The sequence below is a fragment of the Puma concolor genome, chromosome E1, assembly GCF_028749965.1.
Source record: "Puma concolor isolate L17-30 chromosome E1, mPumCon1.1.hap2, whole genome shotgun sequence".
Classification (NCBI taxonomy): Eukaryota; Metazoa; Chordata; class Mammalia; order Carnivora; family Felidae; genus Puma; species Puma concolor.
Genome location: NC_141680.1, coordinates 42,652,364 through 42,675,393, shown reverse-complemented (window position 1 = coordinate 42,675,393; position 23,030 = coordinate 42,652,364). Strand labels below are relative to the sequence as shown.

Below are 23,030 nucleotides of genomic sequence, written 5' to 3'. Positions count from 1 at the left end.
GGCTTCAGGTATCTGGGCAGCCATCAGAATTTGTGCGTAAAAGTCATGCTGTGTATTTTGGGGGCTAGAATCCACAGTCTCCAGCAGACTCCCAGAAGGATCTGTAATGCTCCCCCCCTCCCCAAAGGTTAAGAGTCATTGATTTTCTCATCAGAAATTAAGAATAACCATTCTTGGGGTGAAGAACTGGTAGCAGAAGGCAACAGATGTTCATTTTTAATTTTTGAATTTCCTGAACTGTATGATTTTTTGAACCATGAACATGTTTCATTAAAACACGAAATGAAAAGTTTCACTGAAAAAAACTTATCGGGGGTTATCTTATCTGGATGGTGCCATAACCATCTTTCATCTTTATACCTTTTTGTATTAAACACAATAAGTACGAATATTAATAGCTGTGATTTAAAAAAATCCTGATAGGGGAGTCTGGGTGGCTCAGTCAGTTAAGCATCCTCCTTCAGCTCATGTCATGATCTCACAGCTGGAGAGTTCAAGCCCCGCATCGGGCTCTGTGCTGACAGCTCAGAGCCTGGAGCCTGCTTCAGATTCTGTCTCCTTCTCTCTCTGCCCCTTCCTTGCTCGCGCTCTCTCTCTCAAAAATAAATGAACACTAAAAAAAAATTTTTTTTAAGGAAAAAACCCTGATAGTGACAGCACGTGCGCATGGGCACACACACACACACACACACACACACACACACACACACACACACACCATTCCATTATGCAAAGTACATCCCCTATTTTGTAAGATAAAATGTCTGTATTTCCTATAAACTACTGGCTTCGATGCAGTAAAACTTGGATTTGAAATAGACGGGACGAAAAAGAAAAAGACAGGCAATTTCAAGTATTTCAGCTCAGACCTATAAAAATAATGTGTACATGTGTCAATCCTCTTATGCACTGTCGTCTGCCTTCTTGTGAACCCGCCAATGTGCGAGCCGTTGGCGTTTGATGCTTGAAGCGGCGGAACGGAGGACAGGGTTAAATCCACTACCCTCTCCCCACGCACTCTAGTAATTACTCTATTTCCACGTCATGTTTCCGGGTGTGTGTGTCCCGACTCACGCAGAAACTGAAGTTCAAAGCAGGCGGGAGTCACCCATGTTCTTTTTGCTGTCCCCAGAAACCCAGTTCAGGCGTCGGGCCCCCTGAGGATCTGGCGATACCTGGGGATTGTCTAACTGGTTGATTCCCACGTGGTAAGTGGCTCGCAACCTCGCCCCCACGTGGAGGCAAGAGCTGGGAAAAGGGAGAGCGGGCAGAAGAGAGCCGCATCAGGGGCATTTAAAGTGTCCTGACGTCACGCATTGCCAGGAACTCAGCTGAGTTTTCAGCAGGACATTCCGGTCATTTTCCCTCCCTCCCCCCGGGTTTCTGTGCCCAAGGCCGCGGCTCCCTCGCCGCTGTAGCGGAGGGAGGAGCACTAAGCGCTCGGAACAGCCAGCACTGGGGCGTTCCCAGTCTACTCTTGGCTCCGCCCTTCCCCCCCAGAGGCTCTCCTCATTGGTTAGCGGGTGGGGCTTCGGGTGTACTGTACTTGCACCAGTGCCTCTGGGTGGCCGGGAAAACTGGCCGTCTCATGAATTATGCAGAAGCGGCGTGTCTGTGCCAGGCTGGGGCTAGGCGGGGATTGGTTGGAGAGGCTGTAATTCAGCGGTTTCCGGAGCTGCGGCGGCGTAGACGGGGAGGGGGAGTTTGGGGTTCCGACGTCGCCGCGGAGCGAGCAAGCCCGAACCGGATCCTTGACGAGCACCCCTGCTCGGCGCTGTCTCTCCACGTCTGCTAGGAGAGGCCCGGCGGCCTGAGTGAGCCTCGCGACCCACATTCCGGCGCAAGCGCAGCCCCGGCCTATCGGGCCTGAGCCCGAGAAACAGGTGAAGGGGGTGAAGGGTGGGGCCGCCCCCCCGACGGCCCCCAGGTCTGGGGATCCCGGAGGGCGCCGGAGGGGCCGGGAGCCTCTGCAGTGTTTGGGGGAGTTGTGGATGCGAACTTCAGTGGGGCGGGGGGAAATACGTGGAGATTCGAGGGTCGCTCAGAAGGGACAACTCCCGGGATGACAGGAGCGGGCCTCTGAAAGGACAGGGGGCGCTGGGAGGAAGTTTCGTTCTTTGGAGAAAGGGCTGACGCCGAGGAAGAGAGAATGGGCTCGAGGGGAGAACAGTGGAGCGGGGGCACTCTAGGGTGGGGGTGGCAGAAGTGAGGGACAGCCCCCCGACTTCCTGCTCCCTGGGGCTCTGGGGACGTTCCGGCCACAGGAGCAACTGTCACGCCTGCAGAGATCACGGGCGGGGGCGGGGGGGCTGTTGGAAAGAGCTTTCTCCCCGCTCCCCAGCGCGCCCGGTGGCTCCCAGCTGAGCCAATTCCTCGGCCTTGCCCTGTTCCCTCTCCTCTGGGAACCAGCTGTACCCCTCTAGAGGTACAAATAGGTGTCTTCCCCCCACGGCCCCGCTGGCTGTGGGTAAGATTATTGCATAAGAATCAAGTTTCCTGTAGGGAAATTGACAGTCTTGTACTCTTTTTAAATTCCCTCCCGTCTTTTTTTCTAGGTTAAACCCTGCTTCCCTCCTCCCCTTCTAAAAACAAAGTCCCTATCAAGCCAGTTCTAGAAAGAAATAAACCTCTTTCCTTCTTGACATTGTTCTTTTATAAACACCTGGTAAACTTGGCCAGAAGATAAATAATTGAGCCCTTGCGTTTACTGGATTGTGGTGTTGCTTAATTGCATAGGACAGAATGAACCAATCGAGAGTGGGAGTTTTCTGTCTTAGAGCCAAGATCTTGGGTAAACGCAGAGGGAAACAAAGACAGGCTGGACTTGGCAAAGCCATGTGTGCAAACTTTACCTGTGATTGGGAGGTGTGGTTGGGCTTAAGTTAGCAAAATTCAAACCGTCATCCAAGTTGCTTTTTCCATGTTTAGCGTACATCTCTCTGTGTTATATATCAACTGGGTGTATGGTATTGACACAGTTTTTTTTTAATTAAAAATGTGCATAATGTATACCTGCTGGTTTTTATCATGTGTGCATCTGCAGGCTATGTTCTGGGTATGGGTTGCAACTTTTTGGCTTGGCTGTGCTGGTAAACCATTGGTTTGAATAAATCAGAACTATAAATCATCTCAGTCTTTTATATGTGGATTTAGACTGTGTTATGACTTGATTCAGCCAAGTTTCTGTTTTATTTTATATTAAATATGTCTGTGTTCCCTGAGTCAACACATTTATTTCCTTGTTACATGTGCCAGACTGGAATACTAGCAGAATTTTTGCTCAGACATTTGCATAGTGGGATGGGAGAAAGAAGTCTGGAATACAAAAAAAAAAAAAAAAAATGTTGTAGATATTGGAGGGTTGATCTTAAAGTCACTATATTTGTTAACATATCCGGCACAGGGAACCACCAGCAAATTCATGAATCTTCTATTTCTGTATATAGTACTTTTGGGGAGAGTACTTAGAACTATCCACAGCTATGACTTGCCATGCAAGGGGTAGGTTGTTCACATGACATTAATCTCATTTTATAGATAAGGAAACTGAGGCTAAAGGAACAAGGTGGGTGCCCAAGGCAGCAGAGTGCCATAGTGGTAGAACTTGTCCTTAAGTATATTTTGTATTATTTTGATTATCTATGTTAAGTATTAGGTCTTTTTTGTTTTATTGCACCCCTATGTTTATTGCAGCACTATTTATAATAGCCAAGATATGGGAAGCAGCCCAAGTGTCCATTGACAGATGAACTGACAAGATGTGTTACAGTTGTACACAATGGAATATTAGTCAACCATAAAAGAGAAAGTATTAGGTCTTAATTTATAGTGATTGTAGGCCCTGCTGGGATAAGTGTCACTGAAATGCTAACATATATCTGGACAGGGAAATACCACGAATAGGCTATAAGACTCCAAGGGAGATAGCCAACAAACAGGTGGAAAAAGAAGTGCAAGTAGGTTTTGTTTAGGTTATTTTTCCATCTGCTGCATGTGAGTCTGACTTGGGAAGTAACTTTTTAGTTAGCATAATTATCATCAGAATAAATAGCTAAGCTATTTGCTAATGGAAAGAGATCCTTATTTAGGCAAGTTTGTAGGTAAAGGATAGTGGTGACCCAAAATGCCGTTTGATCCAGAGTGCCTTGTGGCTTGATCAGTGATCATTTGTGTCTCCAGAAAGTTGCTTTCTCCCCCTCCCCGCCTCTGCTTGTCTTGACTTTCAGATATGAGATGGGGCAGACGTAGTGCATTCCAGATGCTGAGTCTATAGCACCTTTTTACCTTATAGTTTCCTCAGGGGTGGTGTACAGATTCACCAGATATTTACTTTTTGCAATGCAAAGTTGCTATGAAGAATCAGAGGCTTTGTTCACAGAACTTGCAGTCCGCTGAGGGGATGTGATAAATGCTTTATCCAGACAGTGCAGCATGTCCTCAAAGAGCTGGTGAGACATTAAGCCTGTACTGTCCAACAAGGTAGCTATTATATATTTAAAAAAATGTGTGTATGTGTGTGTGTGTGTGTGTGTGTGTGTATACATATATATATGGCACAGCTAGAGAATATTTCCATTATCTTGGAAAGTTCTATTAGTGCTGCACTAAGCACTACAGGTCTTCAGAGGAAGGAAAGATTATGAGGCCTGGAGTGGTCTGGGAAGTCTTCTTGCCAAAGGAGAGATTTGATCTGGGTCCCAAATAATGGTTGGAATTTGATAGGGATAAAGAATTTAGGGTGAGGAGGTATGGTGATACAACACCAACAAAATCCTGATAGATGAGTAAGGTAAGTAGGGGAGGAGTATCCACTCACCAGAGGCCTTGAATGCCAGACCATGGAAGTTGTTTTTGTCCTTTTAAAGATTTTTGAGGCCAACTATTGGTGTTTAATTGTGGAGTGCCTACTATGTGTCAAGCACATGCCTGGCATTGGTTAATTTGTACAAAGTATATCAGCGCACACGGCTTCTGCCCTGGGGGAGCTGTCGTTGGGCCTGACCTTATAAATTGGGCCAGCTCCCAAAGAGAGGTGTTCTGACTTACCAGATTCATGTTCTTCAGTGCAGAAGTGTCTTTTAGGGTTTTTAATTGGCTGCAGATGACCATTCACATTTTATGTCTTCCATAAGACATAAAACATTCCATATAATGTCCATAAGACATTCCATATTTACTATACAATTTTACTGTAACTTTTAAGTCATTCATAAAAACCGCCAGAAGAACACTTAGGGACATCCCCAGATCTTGAAGAAGTCCTGGTGTCCTGGAGCAGCCTTGGAGAGGTCCAGCAGGATGACATTGCTGGGTTGTTTCAGTCTTTGTTGGTTATGATGAAAAGAACGAATCTCATGGTTACACATCTGTCAGTACGAACCTTGGCTTGCTAGGGCACACTTCAGGATGGTCAGATGGGACTTTAGTGGTCAGCTGTTTGAAAAGTCTCTAGTTTTTAAAAGGAATAGCATATGGAAGAATGAATTTCTGTTCTCAGTTCTCATTTATCATGTTAGGATTACTGCAGATCTTAGGTGAGATTGGCAAACGGTTCTGTTTTATTTTAATTAATTTATTATCGGCAAGTATTTTATATTGAGAGCCAATTATTGTGCTAGGCGGCATCCAAGGGTAATGAAATACAGTTTCACAGAACTGGAGGTGTTGTGTGGACCAGGGTGTGTGCTGCTTCAGTGTGGACTCAGGGCAGGGGAGATGGCAGGGTAGTGGTTCAAGGCGCGTGCTCTGGAGCCAAACAGGTCTGGGATCAGATCCCGGACCTGCTACATCCTAGTCAGAACCTGAGTCTCAGTGGTCTTAGGTGTAAAAGTAGAGAACAGTGCCTATCTCCCAGGCCTGTTGAAGATTCGATGAGATAATGTAGGTAAAATGCTTAGCGTAATGCTTGGCACGTTGTAAGAACTCCATAAATCTTTTTTTTTTTCCTCTTTTTTTAAAGTAATCTCTATGCCCAGCTTGAACTCACGACCCTGAGATCAAGAGTTTCCTCCTCTACCAACTGAGCCAGCCAGGTGCCCCAGGAACTCCATAAATCTAAGTCCTTATTAAATGTCCCAGAAGAGAGATTAATTCTCTTCAGGGATGAGAAAAAGGCTCTATCACAGAGGGGCTCTGTCAGGTTGGAATACCTATGAATAGGGTTTTGTAGGATGAATAGGAATTCTCCTGACAAAGTTGAGTAATGAACAGTTGTATTCAAGGCCAGGGAATGAGAATGGGCAGAAGCTTAAAACAGCATAGGGTGTCCAGGGAGCTACAAGCGGAAGTTATTAATTTAGGAGAACAGAACGGAGGGGAAAGGAAGCTGTTACCCCTTCTCTTCTGTTCATTATTGGGTTCATGTTTCATTAAACTGAATTGTTTTGTCCTGCTTACAAAAGAACAGTATGCTATTATAAGCAATTTAAATTTGTAGAAAAATAAACTATGTGTATCTTATATATATCCTGTTAATAGTTTGGTCTGCATTTCTCCTGGTTTTTTCTTTTTCTACTTACCAGTATATCTTGGACATATTTATTGCAAATTTCTTTTTAATCACCTAATGAAAGAACAATAAGGAAGGTAATCTGCCCCCCCCCCCCCCACTCCCAGTACAATAAGTAAAACGCATCATCTGGCTTTTCTGTCTGCTACACCCATCCATAAGAATAAGTGTCTTTTCTAATCACTGAACTTTTACCTGACCTTTGATTTTTTCAACTACATTGGACAAGGAACTTCTATTTTGAGCAGTCCTAAGGTAACTGTTCTTATAAGTGTAGAAATGCTTGGGCTGTGTGTTTCAGGGTTTCGTGGTCCAAAGTTGCTATAGGAGGTGAAAGAATGGGCTATGAGGTCAGACTCCTTGGGCTTCAATCCCAAATCCAGCACCTCTTAGACCATGGGTCAGTTGCTTTAACTTCTGTGGGCTTCAGTTTCTCTAGCCATAAAATACAGATACCAGGTTCCATTGTAGAGCAGTTGTGAGGATTAAGTAAGATAATGTATAGAAAGTACTTTGCACAGTGCCTGGCAGATAGCTAAAATGTGAGTGCTAATAATTAATATTATTAAAAACTGCAGTATCTACCTACAAAGTCGGGCAAGTTATGATTCATGGTAGCCATTAATAACCCAAAGGAAAGAAGGAGTAATTAGGAGATTCTAAGCTAATAGGAAAGAAACTGAATGAATAGGGACCAGGGGGATTTACATTGTGGTGAAGGAGATGGAGTCTGTCACGTAAAAGGAATAGGCAAACTGTAAATTTCTGTTTACACGAATGCCCCTGTGATAGGTCTCTTTGAGTCTTCCAAAGCCTATGATTGTGGTCCATTTATTTTAAGTAATACTCAACACATTAAAAATGTATTACCACTTAGGAATTTTAACAGTCCCTTGGAGTTCTTCCTAACACCAAAAGTACAGATAATGTTGAAGGTTTGAGGGGTAGAGGAGTCGGACAAGGAAGGTGGGGCAGCCCATGGTTTGGGGGTGTGGCGGAATCCCAAGTGGAATGAATGATCTGTCTGAGGCTGGGAGGTGATTTGTCCCTTCGCGTGCGTGTGTGTGTGTGTGTGTGTGTGTGTGTGTGTGTGCGTATGTTTTCACGGGAGGAGTAGAGCTTTGTTTTCTTGTAACTTTCCTTTGCAAACGCATCTGTATTCAGAATAGCCTTGTGGTTAAGAAGAACCACTCAGCTTCTCCTTGAAACTGGTTTTCTCACACTAGCTCTCCAGTTTGGGATCCGAGAAGTCAGGAAAGAAAGGCCGCCCCGTTGCTTCTGGCCCGAATGTGGGGCAGGAGGAAGCCAGCAGAGCCTGAAAGAGAAAGTAAACTTTCTGGTAAATAAATGGCTTCCCTATTGTGGAGGAGGAGCACAAATTATTAGGGGGATATTTGGGTAGTTTTTGTAGAAGCCGTTTCTGAAAACTGATTTAGATTAGCGAAGGTGAGCTCAATTTAGGAAAACCCTGCCCGGTCTGGTGTTAACCACCTGTTTTCCCGCTTTGTCGATTGATTTTATTAGTTTTCGGTATCCTGACCTCCTGACCACTCATTCTGGTTATGAGAAATGGAGGATTTGAGTCTGAACTTGAGCACCTGCTTAGGTGAAATCTTCCTAAAATGCATGTTTTTTTCACATCTTTTCTAAGGTTAATTTTGTTTTTGCTGTTTAGCAAACACTTTTTCTGACCAAACGGAAAGCATTACACTTTCCTTTGTTCTCCCTTTTTCTCCCCACCAGTGTAATCCTCAAAACCCCAAAGCCCAGATGTTAGCCGAGTAATTACCTCTCCGGTAAACCAAACAAAGTGCAGTATTGCATCAGGTTAGCATTAAAATAGTCGGCCTTTGAATTTTTTTTCTACTTGTGGTTTAGACACGATAAATATTTAATCTGATTTTGTCTGACAAATCAGTTTTGTATTTGGGCCCCGTTTTATCAGTATGTTTAGGGAAAGCGAATTTATTGGAACTTTAACACAAATAAAGCATAGTTAGGGTGGTAACTGTCTTATGGATAGGGGCAGGTGGAATAATTGAAGCATTCTGAAGCCATGTCAATATTTATTCTAAATTCTGTGTGTTATTTCCTTTTGTGTTTAAGTGCATAAATAAGGGTGGACTGTAAGTGGTTAGAAGCACGTGGGACACTTTAGGGTCCTAATAACTGTGTTGGAGAATACTGGGTTCATGGAGCCATCTAAAATCCCTGCTCCTCGGTGTACCACTGTGGTGCCACATGTCGATAGTGGGGGAGGATGTTGCTGTTGGGGGACAGGAGGTTTATGGGAACTCTTTATTTTCGGCTCAGTTTTGCTTTGAATAAAATTGCTTAAAAAAGTAAAACTTATTAATTAATTTTTATTTATTTATTTTTTAATTTTGTAATGCTTCTTTATTTTGAGGGAGAGAGAGACAGTGTTGCGAGCAGGGGAGGGGCAGAGAGAGAAGGAGATACAAAATCGGAAGAAGGCTCCAGGCTCCGAGCTGTCAGCACAGAGCCCGATGCGGGGCTCAAACTCGGCAACCGCAAGATCATGACCTGAGCTGAAGTCGAACCCTTAACCGACTGAGCCACCCCAGGTGCCCCAGAGCTTATTAATTTAAAAAAAATCCTATTTCTGCAGAAATATCCCAAGGATCAGAAGTGCCCTCTATACAGCTGTGTGATGCCATAGACTCCTGCCTCAGTTTACCTTGAGATTTACAATGAGAGTACCATTCTTATATACCCAGTGAGAATATCTTCCAAGCAAGGGAGAATGAGGCTGCAGGTGGGGCAGAGAGAAGACCCACACACCATCCAGTCCGTGGATTTAACCACTTCCCCTTTCCCTAGGAAAGATGAATGCTAGTCTTAACCACAGATTTGCAGCAAGAATATATCAGTCTTGTTTTTCGGTGCCCAGACTGCAGGTTTCTTTATGGTAAAAGCAATATTTTAGGGAAAAAAAGTTTAATCAGTACGAAAAGGTTTGTAGTTAGTGGAATTTTCTTTTCACCTTATCCTCTGAAATCTCTTTCCCAGGGACAGCTAGTTACCCACATCTAATTTTTCCACAGTAGCACATTATACACATAACTCTGTTTCTTACTTTTTGTCACTTTATCAAACACTGCATGTGAATGTGTTTATGTCTGCCTCATGTTTTTAAGACCTGCATAGTAGTATTCAGGCTGTGGATGTCATAATTTATTTAGTTTTTTTTTTTTTTTTTTTTTTTTTTTTTTAAGGACAGTCTGCCCCTCAACATGGGACTCAAACTTAGGACGCCAAGATCAAAAGTCACCTGCTTTACAGGCTGAGCCAGCCAGGTGCCCCCCCCCCTTTTTAAAATATTTTTTTATTTTAATAATTTGTTTAATCTAATGATAGTCATAGATTGCAAAATATAAAGACAGAAAACCATATGGTGGGGGCACCTGGGTGGCTCAGTTGGTTAAGCATCTGACTTCGGCTCTGGTCATGATCTCATGGTTCCTGAGTTCGACGCCCACATTGGGCTGTCTGCTCTCAGCACAGAGCCCATTTCAGATCCTCTGTCTCCCTCTCTCTCTGCCCTTCATCTGCTTACACACACACACTCTCTCTTGCTCAAAATAAACAAACATATAAAAAAAAGAAAAAACAGTATTGTAAATATCCTCATATTTGTCTTCAGTCACATATGAATAAATCTGTACATCTGTACTTTATTTATTTATTTATTTTTTTTTTAAATTTTTTTTTTTTAACGTTTATTTTTTTGGGACAGAGAGAGACAGAGCATGAACGGGGGAGGGGCAGAGAGAGAGGGAGACACAGAATCAGAAACAGGCTCCAGGCTCTGAGCCATCAGCCCAGAGCCCGACGCGGGGCTCGAACTCACGGACCGCGAGATCGTGACCTGGCTGAAGTCGGACGCTTAACCGACTGCGCCACCCAGGCGCCCCTGTACATCTGTACTTTAAATGTTTTAATCATCGTACGCATACTGTTTAGAAATGTAGCTTTTCTGTTAACAGAATGCAGATTCTTCTTCTGAAGCATTAATTCTATCTAGGGAGAAGCCTAGCTGTGTCACTAAATGAAACTCCAGTCTGTCACTTGGGCAGGTAGGAATATTGCAACTCCCCCACCCTCACGTTGTGCCTGCTGCCCACTCAATTTTTTTGAAAGCGTGTTGTTCATATACCTGTGATGCCAGAGCCCAGCTTCCATTAATTTCTACCACGCCAGGCCTAAAACACAACACACTCTTTTGTGTCCTTGGGGAAATGGGGACAGGAGCCGTTTTTTTAGTTTTTGTATTGTTCCCTTGCAGGAGCTGCTCATTGATGTTTTTGTTTGAGTTGTCTATAGGGGCACTTCTCAGAGTGTGGTCCACAGATCTCCCGGGGGCGCCCGGCGGGCGATGGTGGGGGGTGTCTTTGAGTTCAATTTCAAAGCCATTTACATAATGTTATTTGTGCCTTTTATTTAGTTGGCATTTACACTAGTTATTGTACTTAGTGCGCTCTCAGAAAGAAAAACTGACTTCACTTAAGAATGTCCATGATACAACAGTAAACAATATTAATTTCATTATCTTTCAACTGTGGAGAATGTGCCTTTTTGATACTCTGTGATGAAATGGGAGGCATGTATAAAAAACACTTCTGCTGGGTAAGGAAGTATGATGGTTGTCTCAAGGAAGAGCTCTTGTGGAAACATTTCAATTACAGTCTCCAACTAGCTGCTTTTTTCATTTTTTCTTTGAAAGAATAACAGACCAACTGGGATATTGTTAGACATTTTCTCAAAAAAGAAAGAAAAGAAGCTGTCTCTTCAAGGAAAACAACCGATAATGTTTGTTGCCAATGACAAAGTTTAAGCTTTCGAATGAAAATCAGAATTTGAGAAAATTTGCAAGAAAAATTGTGAGTTTGACGGCTTTCCCATATTAATGAATGTAATTTTTTTATGGTAAAACAAATGTGACTTTTTAATAGTTTTATTATAATGAAATGTGTTGACATCTGGAAAGTCTATGTGTCTCTGAAATAGTGTTTTCCAAATGATTAATGCAGTACATTACTAAATCATGCTTGGGAAAACATTCTATTCAAAATGCAGGATAGATCAATGGATCTCAATGCAGCTGAGTATGAAAAGTTCATTGAAATCCAACAGAATTCAATCCACATTGCATCGAATCTTTAAGAAACTACCGTTTGCTGGGGCACATGGGTGGGCTCAGTTGGTTAAGCATCCAGCTTTGGCTCAGATCATGATCTTGCAGTTCATGAGTTCAAGCCCTGCGTCAGGCTGTGCTGACAGCTCAGAGCCTGGAGACTGCTTCAGATTCTGTGTCTCCCTCTCTCTCTGCCCCTCCCCTGCTTATGCTCTTTCTCTCCCTCTCCCCAAAATAAATAAACATTAAAAAGAAGGAAAGAAAGAAAGAAAGAAACTAACACTTGTTGGGGCACCTGAGTGGCTTGGCTGGTTGAGCATCTAACTTTGGCTCAAGTTTGTATGATCTCACAGTTCATGGGTTCAAGCCCCAAGTTGGGCTTCGCATTGATAGGGCGGAGCCTGCTTCTGGTTATCTGCCTTCCTCTCTCTCTGCCCCTCCCCTGCTAGCCTGTGCTCCTCATTCTCTCTCTCTCTCTCTCTCAAAAATAAGTATACATTAAAAAAAAAAAAAAAAAAAAGAAACTACACTTGTTGAATTTGGGTGTGGTGTTAAGGAATATCCAAAATTATCTGAAAGGGCTATTAAGATACTCTCCTCCCTCTTCCAACTAGCGTGACGTCACATTTTCTTCATGTGCTTCAAAGCCACATACTGCAACCGATCACATGCAATAGCAGATATGAGAATCCATCTGTCTTCTATTAAGCCAGGCATTAGAGAAATTTCCAAAACTTTTACAGTGTCACTCTTTCCACTAATTTTTGTTGTTGTTGTGTTGGAAAATAAAGTTATTTTTCATAGAAATGTTACTTATGTTAACATAGGTTTATTATTTTTAAAATGAGTTAATAAATATTTTTTAAATTTCTGTTTTAATTTCAAATACAGTAAGTACAGATAGGTGCAACCTTTGGGGTCCTTATTTTTAAGGATATAGAGGGGTCCTGAGAGCAAAAAGTTTGAAAAGTGCTGGTCTAAAGATTTTAGCACAAGAACCCCCACCGTACTTGTTGTAAAAAAGAAAAAGAAGACTCAATGATTTTGCCCCAGGGAGTCTGATTTACTAGATCTAAGGTCATTTTAACAGGCAGTCAGATATTCTGATGCAGGTGGTCCTTAGTTTGAGAAACGCCGCTTTAAAGGCCGATAAGCTGTAAAGTCTTCTTTCAGATTGGTGAAGTCTGGGGCGCCTGGGTGGCGCAGTCGGTTAAGCGTCCGACTTCAGCCAGGTCACGATCTCGCGGTCCATGAGTTCGAGCCCCGCGTCGGGCTCAGGGCTGATGGCTCAGAGCCTGGAGCCTGTTTCCGATTCTGTGTCTCCCTCTCTCTCTGCCCCTCCCCCGTTCATGCTCTGTCTCTCTCTATCCCAAAAATAAATAAACGTTGAAAAAAAAAAAAAAAACAGATTGGTGAAGTCATGTTACAGGGTTTAGAAATCGTTGTTGTTTTAGAGAGAAAGATAAACGATAGAACTGTAGTTTACTAAGAAAAAAAAAAGATTTCTTTCTTTCTCTCTTTTTATTTGTTTCTCTTCTTAAAGATTTTAAGTAATCTGTACACCCCATCCCCAAATCAAGAGTCCCATACTCTTGGTGCCTGGCTGGCTCAGTGGGAGGAGCATACCACCCTGGTTGTGAGTTTGAGCCCCATGCTGGGTATAGAGATTACATACATATATACATAAACAAACAAACAACAAACTTAAAAAAAGAGTCACACGCTTCACCAGTTGAGCTATCCAGGTGCCCCTGGAGATTTCTTTTAATTCTGTTTACTCTTCTTGGTATTTATGGACCTTAATATTAATCAGTGGTGGATTATGGTTACCGAAAGAATCATGACCCTTACCAGATTAATGTTTAGTCTTGTTTTACTGATGGGCTATATATATTAAGACAGTTTCTGGCTGCTTTAATTATTTTCAGACACGTCTTTATAATAAATTTCGGACGTATCTGTTTCAGACGTGTCTTTATAATGAAGTTAACTTTGATTTATTGCATGTAATGTAAATAAAATTCTCATGTTCCTTTCTTGTAATTGTTTGTATAACCAATTAGAGGAGGAATTTTCGTGTCAGAGATCACATAGTAGAGATAAGACTTAGAAACAGATAATTTGATTCCACTAGCCTGGGAATTTGAAGACTCCCAAGTTTGTGTTCTGCTTGTATAATTATCTTTGTGGTCACTTAACATTTCTGTCCTTATCTGTAAAATGGGAACAAAGTCTACTTGACAGGATTGTTACATTATCTTAGCCACCTCCGGGTTCTCTTTGGCTGAGTGATTGACTGGAAAATCCCACCTGAATTCATGCTTCAGGTCAGGTTCTGCATGAGTGTGATGATCCATCCATCCATCCATCCATCCATCCATCCATCCATCCATCCCTGTGTGGTTTTTAGAATTTAGATCATGAACTGCCCCCGATGCAGTGATGTTTCTAAATTCTTCATTTTTTTCTTTCTCTTTTTAAACCATGTCCACTACCTCACATTGTTGAATTATAATTTCATGAGTAATTGAGCCTTTTCATAACCTCTTATGTGGATGCGATAAGATCATCTTTTCTGAGTGCTTACATCATGCAAAACTATGATGTACATGAGGTGACTTATTTTTCCAAGTATATTATTCATTTTGAGAAGACTCAATAGAACATTTTTATTTATGGGGAGATAGCTCATATTCTATCTTGAATATAATTTAAACTTTGTGGGCCAGATTTTCTTAAAAAGTTTTTTTTGATGTTTATTTTTGAAAGAGAGAGAGAAAGAGAGCGCACAAGCAGGGGAGGGGCAGAGAGAGAGGGAGCAAAGGATCCAAAGAGGGTTCTGTGCTGACAGCAGACAGCCCGATGTGGAGCTTGAACTCAACGAACTGAGAGATCGTGGCCCGAGTCGAAGTCAGACGCTTAACTGACTGAGCCACCTAGGCACCCCCATGGGTCAGATTTATCTTTAAAGATATTTTTCATAAAGCTCAACTCATACATTTTATTTTATTTTGTTTTTTTGTTTTTTCTTTAAGATTATTATTATTTTTTAATTCTTAGCGTTTATTTATTTTTGAGAGAGAGACAGAGACAGAGTGTGAGTGAAGGAAGGGCAGAAAGAGAGGGAGACACAGAATCTGAAGCAGGTTCCAGGTTCTGAGCTGTCAGCACAGAGCCTGACATGGGGCTTGAACTCACAAACCATGAGATCGTGACCTGAGCCAAAGTCGGATGCTTAACCAACTGAGCCACCCAGGTGTCCCATAAGATTTTTTAAGTATAAGTAATCTCTATAGCCAACGTGGGGCTCAAACTTATAACCCTGAGACCAAGAGTTGCATGCTTCACTGACTGAGCTAACCAGGCGCCCCATCAACTCATACATTTTTTTTGTTTTATTTATTTTGAGAGAGTACAAGCGTGTGCTCAGGGGATGGCCAGAGAGAGTGGGAGAGAGAGAATCCCAAGCAGTCTCTGCGCTAATTTAGTGCAGAGCCCAATGTGGGGCTTGATCTCATGAACCATGAGATTATGACCTGAGCCAAAACCGAAAGAGGGACGCTTAACTGACTGACCCACCCAGGCTTCCCAACTCAGACATTTTAAAAATTAATAGACTATATATATATATATATATATATATATATATATGCATATATATTTTTAGAGCCATTTTAGGTTTATAGAAAAATAGAGCAGAAAGTACAGAGTTCCCATATACCCTCTCCTCTCTCTCCCCCAGAGATTCTTCAGTTATGAACATCCTGCATTAGTGTGCTGTACATTTGTTACTATTGATGAGCCAGTATATATATGTTTTTAAATACAATTTTTTAAAGTTCATTTATTTTATTTATTTATTTTTTCAACGTTTATTTATTTTTGGGACAGAGAGAGACAGAGCATGAACGGGGGAGGGGCAGAGAGAGAGGGAGACACAGAATCGGAAACAGGCTCCAGTCTCTGAGCCATCAGCCCAGAGCCTGACGTGGGGCTCGAACTCACGGACCGTGAGATCGTGACCTGGCTGAAGTCAGACGCTTAACCGACTGCGCCACCCAGGCGCCCCTAAAGTTCATTTATTTTTAAGAGAGAGAGAGAGAGACAGAGAGAGACAGAGCATGAGTGGGGGAGGGGCAGAGAGAGAGGGAGACACAGAATCTGAAGCAGGCCCCAGGCTCTGAGCTGTCAGCACAGAGCCTGACGTGGGGCTTGAACCCATGAACCGTGAGATCATGACCCTGGCCGAAGTCAGACACTTAACTGACTGAGCCACCCAGGTGCCCCAATCTCTATACCATATGTGGGGCTTGAACTCACAACCCCAAGATCAAGAGTCCCAAGCTCCACTGACTGAGCCAGCCAGGTGCCCCTTGAGCCAATATTGATACTTTATTAACAGGAAGCCTACAGTTAACATTAGAGTTCACTTTGTTACACGTTCTGTGGATTTTGACAAATGGATGAAGACTTGTATCCTCCATTACAGTGTCACATAAAGTAATCTCACTGCCCCAAAAATCCCGTGCTCCCAAACCGTCTCATCCCTCTCCCAAACCACTGGCAGCCAGATCGTTTTTACTGTCTCCATAGTTTTGTCTTTTCCAGAATACCATATAGATGGAATTAGACAGTGTGTACCAATTTCAGAGTGCCTTCCTTCGCTTAGCAACACTCCCTGTCTTTTTGTGGCTTGATAGTCTTGTTTCTTTGTATTGCTGATTAATACTCCATTGTCTCTGTGTACCAGAGTTTGTTTATCCACTCACCTATTGAAGGACATCTTGATTGATTCCAAGTTTGGGCAATTATGAATAAAGCTGCTATAAATATTCATGTGCAGGTTTTTGTGTAGATACACATTTTCAGCTAATTTGGTTAAATACCAAGGATCACGATTGCTAGATCATATGTTAAGAGTATGTTTAGTTTTATAAGAAACTGCTAAACTATCTTCCTAAGTGTCTGTACCATTTTGCATTCTCGCCAACAATGAATGAGCATTTGCTGTTGTCAGTATTTTGGATTCCGACCATTTTTTTTTTTTAAGTTTTTTAAGTTTTTTATTTATTTTTGAGAGAGAGAGAAAGAGAGCTAGTGAACGCAGGCGCGAGCACAAGCAAGGGAGGGGCAGAGAGAAGGAGAGACAATCCCAAGCAGGCTCCACACCATCAGCCCAGAGCCCGATGCGGGGCTCGAACTCACAAACTGTGAGATCATGACCTGAGCTGAGATCAAGAGTTGGATGCTTAACTTACTGCACCACCCAGGTGCCCCAGATTTCGACCATTCTAATAAGGGTGTAGTGGTATCATTGTTTTAATTTGCAGTTCCCTATGGGTGTATGATGAAGAGCATCTTTTCATATGCATATTTGCCATGGGTATTTCTTTGGTGAGATGCCTGTTCAGATGTTTTGCCCATTTTTAAGTTGGGTTGTTTTTTTGAGAGAGTTTTAAGAGTTCTATGTATATTTTGGATGTATTTAATTTTTCTTCCTTAAAACGTTTTTAACTGGCATAAATATCTCTTCTGGAATTCAAGCTCATACAGAAACAAATTTGGGGATGCTTATGGTTAGAGTACTGAGGACAATGAAATGAAGTACTTGCCTCCCTCCTCCCCCTAAATTTAATTTTCAGAACCTCCTGGGTCTAGGGCTGGCCAGAGGGCCATAGTCCAGAGTACAGATTTAAATACTGATCTTTATGGTTAATCTCTCAGCTGTTACATGTAATACGTTGGATAGTGTTGATTCCTTCTTTTTTTTTTAACATTTTTTTTTTTTCAACGTTTATTTATTTTTGGGACAGAGAGAGACAGAGCATGAACGGGGGAGGGGCAGAGAGAGAGGGAGACACAGAATCGGAAACAGGCTCCAGGCTCTGAGCCATCAGCCCAGAGCCTGACGCGGGGCTCGAACTCACGGACCGCGAGATCGTGACCTGGCTGAAGTCGGACGCTTAACCGACTGCGCCACCCAGGCGCCCCTGTTGATTCCTTCTTAAGACCTGAACATTTCTGACCCTAGGTAGATTGGAATAGTGGAGAAATTCTGGAGATTTCTAAATCTCTTGAGGGAGAATAATCACTATCTCTAGAGATCATTCTTCTTGGGCCCTTTTAAATTACTTATTGGGATGCCTGTGTGGCTCAGTTGGTTGAGCGTCCGACTTCGGTTCAGGTTATGATCTCATGGTTTGTGAGTTCAAGCCCCACGTCAGGCTCTGTGCTGACAGTTCACAGCCTGGAGCCTGCTTTGGATCCCGTGTCTCTCTCTCTCTGCCTCTCCCCTGCTCATGCTCTGTCTCTCTCTCTCTCTCAAAAATAAATAAAAACATTTAAAAAATTTAAAAAAATTACTTTGTGTGTGTCAGATTAAGTGACAAAAGTGAAACAATAGTCTTCCAGTGTGACTTTTCTTTTAGGAAGAAAAGTAACAAGAGTGGGTTGAGTACCTTTGTGATCTTGATGAATTTATCTTGGGGTTCAGAAACATTAACCTAATTGATGGAAAGACTAGGTATGGTGGGCTGGAGTATTACCAGAGACTTCTACAGTACCACATTGGATGGGTTCTGTCACCATTTTGCTCACCCTTTTAGTGATATTGGACACAAGTGAACACCTTTTTTCTTTAATTTTTTTTAAATGTTTATTCTTGAGAGACAGAGACATGGCACGAATGGAGGAGGGGCAGAGAGAGAGGGAGACACAGAATCCGAAGCAGGCTCCAGGCTCTGAGCTGTCAGCACAGAGCCCGACGTGGGGCTGGAACTCATGAGCTGTGAGATCATGATCTGAGCTGAAGTCGGACACCAACTGGGTGGCTGACTGAGCCACCCAGGAGCCCCAAATAACCTTTTTTCTTTAAACACTGTGGGGGTGCCTGGGTGGCTGAGTTGGTTGAGCAGCTGCCCATATTTCTCAAATGTCTAAATGTATCTCTCTCTCTCTCTCTCTCTCTCTCTCTCCCCCTCTCTCCCTCCCTCTCCCTCCCTCTGCCCCTCTCCCCTGCTCTTACTCTCTCTCTCTCACAAAACGAAATGAAATGAAATGGCTTCTGTGACAGCCTATTCCTCTGGTTTTTCTTTGTCTTACTGGGCTTTCCCAGCTTCCTTTCCTGGTTCATCCTCTACCCGAACACTCATGTTTGAAGAACCTCAGGCCTCCGTCTGGGGCTTTCTTTTCCTTCCTTCTTCTATATTCTGTCCCCAGGTTATCTCATCCATTATTTTGGCTTTAAACATCATCTCCATTCTGATGATTACCAGGGGTGTACTCCCAACCTGGGCCTCTCCAGGCTCCCGATCCCTGTGTCCTGCTGCCTACCTGACATTTCCCCTCAGACAGCTTGGTGTTGTCTCCCGTGCATCTTGCCTAAAACACAACTCTTAAAGCTTCTTGTCACAAGCTTGTGCTGTTCTCCCCACTCAGTTTTCCCCAGTCGAAGTAAATGGCATCATCATGTACCCCGTTGTGCAAACCCCAAATCTGGGAATCTCTTTCATTTCCCTGTTTCCTCATACCCCTGCTTCTCTTCAAGTCATCTGCAAATCCTGTCAGCGTTACCTCTGAAGTTTTCTTAAATTCCTGTTCTTGTCTCATCCTGACTTCTGTTGCAGCTCTGTGGTAGACTGGATACACTGAAAACCCTGTTGTGCAAAACACCAAGAAATGCTAGATAAACTGAGCGTTCAAAAAAAAACTGGGGAAACCTACAGAGGCAAAAAGCAAATGGAACCTTACCAAAAAAAGGGAGAAGACAACGGCTTAACATGGGGTTGGGAGTGTGGCATTTATCTATGTCTTTACCAAGGAGTTTTAGTTTAAAGGCCACTCTGGGCAGGAGACCAGGCCTTTGGTCTCGGTGAGGAGTTGGAGCAGCCAAGTCTCCTAAGGGATGCCTGGGTGGCTCAGTTGGTTAAGCCACACTTCGGCTCAGGTCGTGATCTCACGGTTCATGGTTCGGGAGTTCGAGCACTGCATGGGGCTCTGTGCTGACAGCTCAGTCTGGAGCCTGCTTCGGATTCTGTCTCCCTCTCCACCTGCCCCTCCCCCGCATGCACTTTGTCTCTCAAAAATAAATAAACATTAAAAAAAAAAAAAGAATTCCTATGCATACACCTGCCATTTTAACATTTGAATTTACACTGTCTTTTTGGTCCTGGAAACTCGAAGCTAAGTTTTTAACATCAAGAGGTCTGTTTTCCTTTAGAAGCCAGGACAAATAGTTACTTCCTCCAAGATGCCTTCCCTGACTATCTTTTTTTTTTTTTTTTTTCCAACGTTTATTTATTTTTGGGACAGAGAGAGACAGAGCATGAACGGGGGAGGGGCAGAGAGAGAGGGAGACACAGAATCGGAAACAGGCTCCAGGCTCTGAGCCATCAGCCCAGAGCCCGACGCCGACTGCGCCACCCAGGCGCCCCTCCCTGACTATCTACAGCATGCCAGCCTGACCCCAGTCACTCACTATCCTGTCATCTTACTGCTCTTATCACAAGTGGTAATTACTTCCTTATTTACTTGTCTGTCTTCCTCCATCTCAAGGAGGGCAGAGACCTGTTTCGTTCGTCACTCCATACCTGGCTCTTGGCTCCTGACTGGTGTGTTTTTCTTTTCTGAATGAACAGATGGATGAATGAGTGAAGTAAGGAGGTTCCTTCCGAGGGACGATGAAAGGCTGGTACCTACATTTTATTTGATCTTGGCATTAAGCATTTCACTTGAAAACAGAATTATGATTCTTACCCAAAAATGCATATCAATAATTTAGAAATTGAAGACGTTGACTTACATCGCAAACAACAGTCCTCTGTCCCACTCCTCCTTACTTCTAAGCAGAGTGCTTCCCAGATTGCCACTTTCCAAGTATTGGGCTTTTTCTGCTCCTATTTACTTTCGTGCTTTTCAGTAATATGCTTACACTGCCGTTTTTGACCTATCAAAATTTTAGATACTGTTTAACTTCCTGTTGTCATTGGTGAGGATGTATTTCTTTCGCCACCACTGTTCCTTCCCATCCCTTATAGTAGAGTGGTCATAAGTTTTAATCCACTGGGGCTAAACTGCCAACGATGTGTATTATTTTGACTAAGTATTGCTCACTGGTAAGCCAAGCAGCGTATTACGATTGCGTTTCCTTTCATATACAAATATTTGTTTTTTTTCCTGGAGTTAATATTTTTATTTTTAAAACTTGCTTAGTTTTCTTTATATCTACTGCCAACTTCCCCCAAATGCTCTGGCAGGTTTCTCAAATGCCTGGCAGTTTACTTCAAATGCTTAAACACACTGGCCATCCAGTCTTTATTTTCTTGGCAATCACCCCCACCCCCATTCCTGTCCTGCTACAGTCAGGGTCTCTTATGTTGGATTCCCTTTTTCCCAGATCCCCTGTCTTCTTCATTTGCTGAAGCACACATTCCAGTAACATGCTATCAAGAAAAGGTGTGTGGAAAGTCAGTTTTTTGAGTACCCGAGTTATCCGAAATATCTTTTATTTTTCTTCGCACTTGAATGCTTATTTGGGCATCACATCATTTGCTCATCATTCTGAAGGCCTTGCTGGCTCAGTTGGCTTTGAATCTTTCAGTGTTTGTGCCGAAAGTCGATGCTGTTCTGATTTCTGATCTTCTCCAAGAGACCCGGTTCTTTTCTCTGGAAGCTTGTATAACTTATTTCCTGTGTTGAAATCTCCCTGGATGTGCCTTAGTGTGGGTCAGTTTTCATTCATTGGACTGGGTAGTAGATGGGCCCCTTTCCATCTGGAAAGGGAAATTCTTATTCTTTCTTTTGATAATTCCTGCCTTACCATTTTTCCCTGCTCTTTTTCTGGGAATCCTCTTGGTCAGATATTGGATCATCAGAGTTTTGTTTTGTCTCCCCTCTGCTTCTGTATTCCATCTTTTTTGTTTTAGAGTATCTTCTAGGATGTTTCCTTGGCTCTATATTTCAAGCCATCTACTTAATTTTAAGCTTGGCTGTCATTTTCAATTTCCAGAGTCCTTTTTCAGTTATCATTGTCTTTCTCATCTTTATTTTCATCCTAATCCTGTTTAATGTGTCTAACTTGTCTCTCTGAAGGTTTCATAGTTTTGTGAAATGTTTATATGCTCCTAGTATTCTCTGATTCTTGGGTTCCTCTTTGTGTTCATCTCTCTCTCCCTTCTCCCCTCTCTCTGTCTCTCTGTCTCGCTCTCTTTCTCTCTCACGTTGGAGGTTTTCTTCAAAAGTGTGGTAGTTCTTAGAGTCACCTGGCTGGCTTAGTTGATAGAGCATGTGACTCTTGATCTCGGGGTTGTGAGTTCAAGTCCCATGTTGGACTTAGAGCTTACTTGAAACAAAAAGTGTAGTACTTTTTAGTTCTTAGTTCAAGTTGAATGGTCTTATGTGCTTGTCGAGCTTCACTGTGGAGTGATTGGGGAAAGCCCTGGCTGCCGGGATTCTGGGACCTGATGTATGTAGCTTCTCACCTAATCTCTGTTGTTTTAGTTCAGTGAACATCTCGCCCTCGTCTGTGTCTGGTGTCCCCAGGTCTGTACTTGGCTTTCTCCAGACAGTAAGTACTCTGTCTCTTGCTGGGTTCAGAGAGAGGTAGTTATTTGGGGGAGTTTGAATAATACAGATTTTTCAGTGAGTTCTCTTATTTTCAGCTAAACATTTCATCCCTGCCATCAACCGTACCTACCCTCTCCAACTTTGAACTTTTGGGGGGGGTCATACAGTGTACCTCTGGTTAGAAATCCCTTCTGCAGGCACTTACTATTTAGTTTTCTCAGCTGTTCTAGGTCAGTGATCATGTCTCCACTTTCTGGATTCCAGAACTTTATTGATAGCTTTTGTCCACTGTTACGTCATTTCCCATTCTTTGTCCTTGTGGGTTTATACCCACTGCCCCTGCTTTACTACCACTTTCGTGAGGTTTTGGATCATGGTGAACCAAGAGACCTATGTCATGTTCTCTGGAGCACTTGTGTGTTTGCACATGCTAATTCCCAGTGCCGAGACTGGTTACCCCTTCCTCTCTAGCGTTACCATTTCTCCTGGAGAGACTATACCTTGTAAAGTATCTGCCTTCTCATGTCCATTTACATGTAATTTCCATGTACATGTAATTATCTTGTTACATGTCTGCTCTTCTTTCAAAACCATATCTTCTTTGACAGTACGGACCAGATTGTACAACTCCCACGAGCACTATTTGCCTTGTTTTAGAGTTGTGTGGCCCCCGACGTTGTACATTCCTCTTGCTCTGCTGGGGACTATGAATTCTCCAGTTTTCTGTCCCTCGTGGCTTGGCAGAGGCACTCAAGTGTTTAGGGAACCAGTGACACCTTTACATGTGTCCTCTTAAATGTCACA

General features: G+C 42.9%; 1 protein-coding gene and 1 long non-coding RNA gene across 6 annotated transcripts in view; one reads left to right on the top strand and one right to left on the bottom strand.

The window, feature by feature from the left end:
• The first annotated feature begins 1,641 nt into the window (after positions 1–1,641).
• STAT3 (signal transducer and activator of transcription 3) overlaps positions 1,642–23,030 on the top strand; it is a 69,791-nt gene continuing 48,402 nt past the window's right edge. For 2 of the 5 annotated variants that reach the window (XM_086687352.1, XM_086687350.1), the window contains exon 1: positions 1,642–1,883. The gene's annotated coding sequence lies outside the window, so the exon portion shown is untranslated. Of the gene's footprint in view, positions 1,884–11,009; positions 11,410–23,030 lie in introns of those variants that run through there. The other 3 variants (XM_086687351.1, XM_086687348.1, XM_086687349.1) reach the window with 3 other exon arrangements.
• Positions 7,617–22,474, bottom strand: LOC147574368 (uncharacterized). The gene is made up of 3 exons (XR_015244174.1): positions 22,432–22,474; positions 19,236–19,318; positions 7,617–7,823 (listed from the first exon to the last, which is right to left on the bottom strand). It is a non-coding gene; the product is annotated as an uncharacterized LOC147574368 (long non-coding RNA).